Below are 6,000 nucleotides of genomic sequence, written 5' to 3'. Positions count from 1 at the left end.
TGAGCTCAAGTTTAGAACTGGCCGAATCGCGGCGAGGGGAGAAGAAGAGATTCATGTTGAGATGATGTTGAGTTCTTCACATAATAATGGGTTAATATTGGATGATCATATCAATAAGAAGCTTAAGAGTGATTTAAATTTAGGGTACTTGGAGTTCATGAGTTATAGTATGTTAAAGGGTAAGGTTCACTTGTTGAAGAAGCTTAAATTTCATACCATTGCATTGATGAATTGTACTATTGATGTTGATTTGAGAAGGGAATTAGTCCAAGAATTAGTCTGTTAAAGTTGTTAGTTGCCTTTTGAGTTTCAGAAAATTCTTTTGTTCTTTATACACCTTTTTCTTAGGGTTTCTTTTTGTTAAAATAATTTATAGGTTCGTACATTTTTTGCTAACAATTTTGATTCAATAATCTATATCTTATTATTGATATCCATATTCGATATACTACGTACCTCTGTTTTGTTGTATCTACACAATTCGATTCTTGCGCTTATATATGTAAAGCTTTGATCATTAATGTATTTATTTATGAACAAGTAAAAGTTATAAAATGTGTTGAGATAAAAATAACAAGATCTCACATGACTTCTTTTCTTAGTATAAATCACAAATAATAGTCAAATTGAATTATGTGAATACTACCAACATACAACATGTGTAGATTAATAAGAAATGGAGGTAGTTAATCTTTAGAGATTAATGAATGAATATGTGCGTCGGGATAACGCTATATATATATATGTATATATATATATAGGGGAAGGATCCGCTGAAAACCACTCTTAGGTTGAAAACTGAAAACAAAGTAACTTTTAACCCTTTTAGGGTAACTTTTAACACTTTTAGAGTAACTTTTGTCAGTTTTGGGATAACTTTATTATATTAAGGATAGTTCTATATATTTCAAAGGTAACTTAATTTATTATAAGAGTAAATATTACCACTTTTAAGGTAACTTTTTACCTTGAAATATATGTTAGTGAGAGGGGGGTAACAAATAGCTTTAAAACAGCAACTAATCACAATACTTTGGCAACTAATAACAATACTTTGTATGAATTTCGCCAAATATATGTCAGTGAGAGGGGGGTAACAAATAGCTTTAAAACAGCAACTAATAACAATACTTTGGAAACTAATAAAAAACTTGATATAGGGTAACTTTTAAATTTTCAACGAATCTACACCAAAATCCACCAAAAATTCACAAGTCAAAAATCAAATCACCGACAACAATCACGTAATTTGACAATTACAATTAGAAGAATAGAAGAGTATGCTTTATTTTCAATATTCGAGCTATTGAAAATTAAATAACATTTAACAAGAATAAAAGAAAAATCAAGAAGAATGAATGTTAATAGCCTAAAAAAAGCATCTAATATGAATCCAAAATTGAGCAATCCAATAAAAATCCATAAGAATATTCCAAAATTGAACGAAAAATGAAGATCTCTTCGCAATTTCGATCGAAAATTACTAGATTCAAAAATTCAGTTGAAGCTCTGAAAATGATGAACAAAATGAGCTCAAAATTATCATAAAATTAACAATTACTCATCAAATCACATAACTCTCAAACCAGAAAACAGAGAAATTTAAAATTATTCAACCTCAATCAATAATCAAAACAGAGATAATTCGTTTGAGAAAACGAGAATTCCGTCAAGGCCATGAACGGCGACGTCAGACCTCAAGTAGAGGTCAAGAGAAGAGACGCGAACTCCATCAATGGCGACGAATCGGCGACCAGAAGAAGTGACGAAGACGACATGGCTTGGCGCAAGAGTCTCAAGGTAAGGATTTGAGGAGAGAGAAACATTGTGAAGCTCTGCAAACGTGAGTCGAAGAAAGGTGAATCCATGGCGGCCGACGCCATTGTTGACTGAGGTTGAGTTATATTTGTGAGAAAGGATTTGAATGGAGAGGTTGAGTTACCGAAGAGGTCGAAGCCATTAGCTTGGAGAGCGAAAATGGCGGATTCGAGAGTAAGAGAGAGAGGTCTGCTATGGAAGTTGAGATGAGGTTAGAGAAAATTGCCGGTGAGAAAGGAGGGGTAAGAGAGAGAAAGTCTTGTGCTTCTAGTAGTTGTAGATGACCAAGCTCAATGACGAGATCTGACGGTTAATAAAAACCAAGCGAAATCGGACGGTCAAGATTGGATGTTTTCAGTCTAGGAGTGGTTTTCACAAGATCTTGTTCATATATATATATATTAATATTATATATATAATATAATATATATATATATATATATATATATATATATATGTCTTCTGAGCAAAATAAAAGAAGCAATTCAACCATTAAAGGATAGGAGTTATTTTAAGTGGGTAGAGCGCTCCCCCTTGGCCCCTGAGGTCAGGGGTTCGATCCTTACCCCCAGCATTATGTTGGGGTATTTCCTTAGCATGCTATGCATGTTTTACCAGCCAATGTGTTGGTGTTTCCTACAGACTAGTAGCCTTATAGGGGTTAGCCCTTGGGCTGACTTAATTTCCTAATAAAAAAATAAAAAAACCCATCAACCATTAGCAATGGCTGGAAAAAAGATTGTGAATTGAAGTCAATCTTTACATCTGACAAGTTAATGGTGATTGAGAAGTATTCGGAGGGGTTTACACAAATGACCAAAGTGAGTGATCATTCAGGACCCACAATTTTAAGGGGCCCACCTATATTTTATTTTCTTACTTTTTAAATTCTTTGAGTTAAGATGGAAAAAATATATGTTAATTCAAAAATTTTGCAGCTAATCTATATGCTTTTTTTTTCAAATTTCATAGCTTATTCTAGTTTTATCCTTGGTATATCTTTACTATATATTCTTCTAAATCTAAGTTGTCTCCTTGCTACAAATGAAAATAACAATGAAGTATTTAAGAAAGTTAATTCATTTTTCAACCATTTTTAATACAAAAATTAAATTAGTTTTTAATAATATGGGATTAGAGATCCGTTTTATATTCTCTATAAGGCTCGTGTTTAATATATGGTATATGGCACCTAAGTTTCATCCACATACAATATGTAACTCTTTATGTTTTTTCTAAACAAGGAGAGAACAAATTAGGCATCCCCTATCGAGAAGGCCAACCTAGAACGTCATGTCGGACCAGAAGGAAAAATCAATAACAAAGGGAAGAAAATAATTGGGCTGCTATAAAAATGCTTCTTGGAAGCCATAAAAATCAATATCTAACTCTTTACGTATCGTAAACATAATAATATTCTCAATTCACGAATCAGAAAATATACTCCTTTCGTAACAACTCAGATAATTTTTAATATGACCTTCCAGTTCCAGAATTCATATATATCATTCTAAATTTCTAATATTGTTTAGAATGAAGTATCTGTTATTGTTTCCGAGCAAAAGAAGACCTTAGCCCGCGATCTAGCAACTTTCTCTTGCATCAGAGGGCAATGAGATTGAAAGTTTTGCCGAGACATGCAACAATAATATCATTATATATCACATATACAGATATACTCCAAGTAGGGGTGTAAGTGGCCTACGAAAAGTTTAGAGTCCAATCCAGTCCAGTCCAAACTTGTCGGATTAGATTGGACTGAAAATTTTTCGGACTGGACTCGGACTCAAATTTTCGAGTCCAAATATTTTTGGACTGGATTTGGACTCATCCCTTTGGAGTCCAATAAGTCCAGTCCAGTCCAAAAATATATTTATATATAATATATATTTAATACATATATAATGTATACATTAAAAAAAATTAATAATATTTTTAAAATTTTGGAGTTTTCAATCTTCCCTCTTCAAATATTTCAACTAGCGCCAGACAATTTTACTTGGCGCCAGACTATTACACTTAGCTCCATTTGTTGAATAAGGAAATTATACTAGTAGTACAGCAATAGTAGGCTAGTAGCCGACTAATTTTAGCTCACTTCACTCCTTAGTCCTTACTACTCACTTCCTCTTACTCTTCATTTTCTTTCGACCTTGCTGTATCGACTCTCGCATTCTCTATTTCTCCCTCAAATTAATTCTCAGTCTCTCTGCTTCCTCTCAACTTAGATCAAGGTAAGCATCTAATTCAACTTTTTATTATTCATATTATTTTACTTTAATTTAAGCTTTTCAATCTAATTTGTGGATATTGATAATTGAATTAGATGTCAAATGCTCAAGCATCTCAAAAAACGTTGTGAATCATTGAATCTAAATCGGGAAAAAAGATATAATAATCGGACTAGACTGGACTGGATTCGGACTCAAGAAAAAACTATCGGACTTGATTGGACTGGACTCAAAAAATATTCGGATCGGACTTGGACTCGATTTCTCGAGTCCAAAAAACTTTGGACTGGATTTGAATTTGGCAAAGTCCAATCCAGTCCAATTCACTTACACCCCTAACTCCAAGGTAGACCGATCAACTCCAGCCTGGCCGCGGATCCGGCCCGATTTTTGGGTGGCTTTGTGCAGATTTTTTTGATCCGCGGTTTGGTCCGGTCCGGTCCGATTTTTTTTCTTTATACGAGCCAAAATTGACTTTTTAGCCTATGTTTTGGCCCGAAATAGCGAGTTTTGGTACAAAAATTTGACCCGAATTTTAACTAGGCACGACAAGATCAACAGATAATTTTTTTAGATGCGGCCCGGCCCGGCCCGGCCCAGCCCATGATCACTTCTACTCTAAGGCACTTTCATGCAATGGGAGTTTTTATATATTTATATTGCTAAGACTTTGCACTTTCATTCTTATAAACATAATACTCCCTCCGTCCCAAAATATAGTTCCTATTTTCATTTTGGGTGTCCCAAAATATAGTTCTCATTTCCATATTTAATTCCACATTTTTCCGTAATTTGTCTAGAAAAATCGTGTCCCATCATTTATTTGCTTCTTGAATTTTGTTTTTTGCTTTGTTTATTCAACCAAAATGTTACAATTAATGCTCTTTCACCAATTATCTCCATTCTCTCTCCTAAAATCATCTTTTCTCATACAATATTTATTTAAATAAACAAAAAATCTTTACTATCCCAACTTGCATAAATTACCGTGAAAAAAGGGAAATGGGAACTATATTTTGGGACGGAGGGAGTAGAATATTATCAATAAATTTCTACGATGTGTAGCTAGGCATCAACATTGACGTCAAGCTCAGGATTTTGCCACTTCTTACTCCAATGATATTTCAACGGAAATAGAGCACCACTTTCCGCTTGGAAGGGAATCGAATGAATTGGGGAATTGGGGCCACATGACACTTCCCTTAAATTATCAGCCTCATGATTAGTATATCCAAGTTTCATCAAATCTTTGTTTTCAGCATCCATTCTCTTTAAAATTTGAAATTTACCATCCATATAAATATGTCGAGTCCAACAATTTATGCGATTTGTCAGGAACTTAGATTACTGGTTTAGGTTGTTTTCATCTATTAACATTTCTTTTTACTGATTTTAAGTTCTAACAAATTAAAATAAGTTTGCTAGAATTAGAGAAACTCCGTTATTGAACTGTTGGAGTGATGACCATCGGTCAATATTTTCAATTTTACATCCTAAGGATAGTCATATACATATTAGGAGACCTATTTAGATTAATTTAAACGAATGTAAAGGTTCCGTTTGTTGTATCACCGTTGCCACAACATCGAAGTCAGTATTGATGGGACTGGAAACAAGATTAAGAACTAGTTATTGCTTCAAAAAAGGTTGATCAAGGTTGGCATCAAGTTGATATTTCAAATTCTTTAATTGGGTGCAATAGGATGGAACATCAGAAAATTGCACAAGTGAGCAGAGTTAAATTGATTTTCAAGAAATAATGTCGGAGTATGTTTGTTATCCACAAAAATTCCCTTCAATTTGTCCTAAAGTTGTCGTGCAAAATCTCCATGGCAAAGAACGTTTTGTAATAGATCTGAAGAAATAGTGCCATATATCTACTGTTTGACAATGAAATCAAGACGCGCCCATAAGGCATTAAAGATGTCAGAAGGATGTGTGGTTGTAGTGT

Source organism: Beta vulgaris, chromosome 5 (genome assembly GCF_026745355.1).
Source record: "Beta vulgaris subsp. vulgaris cultivar EL10 chromosome 5, EL10.2, whole genome shotgun sequence".
Lineage (NCBI taxonomy): Eukaryota > Viridiplantae > Streptophyta > Magnoliopsida > Caryophyllales > Amaranthaceae > Beta > Beta vulgaris.
Note: the sequence above shows the minus strand (reverse complement) of the source record.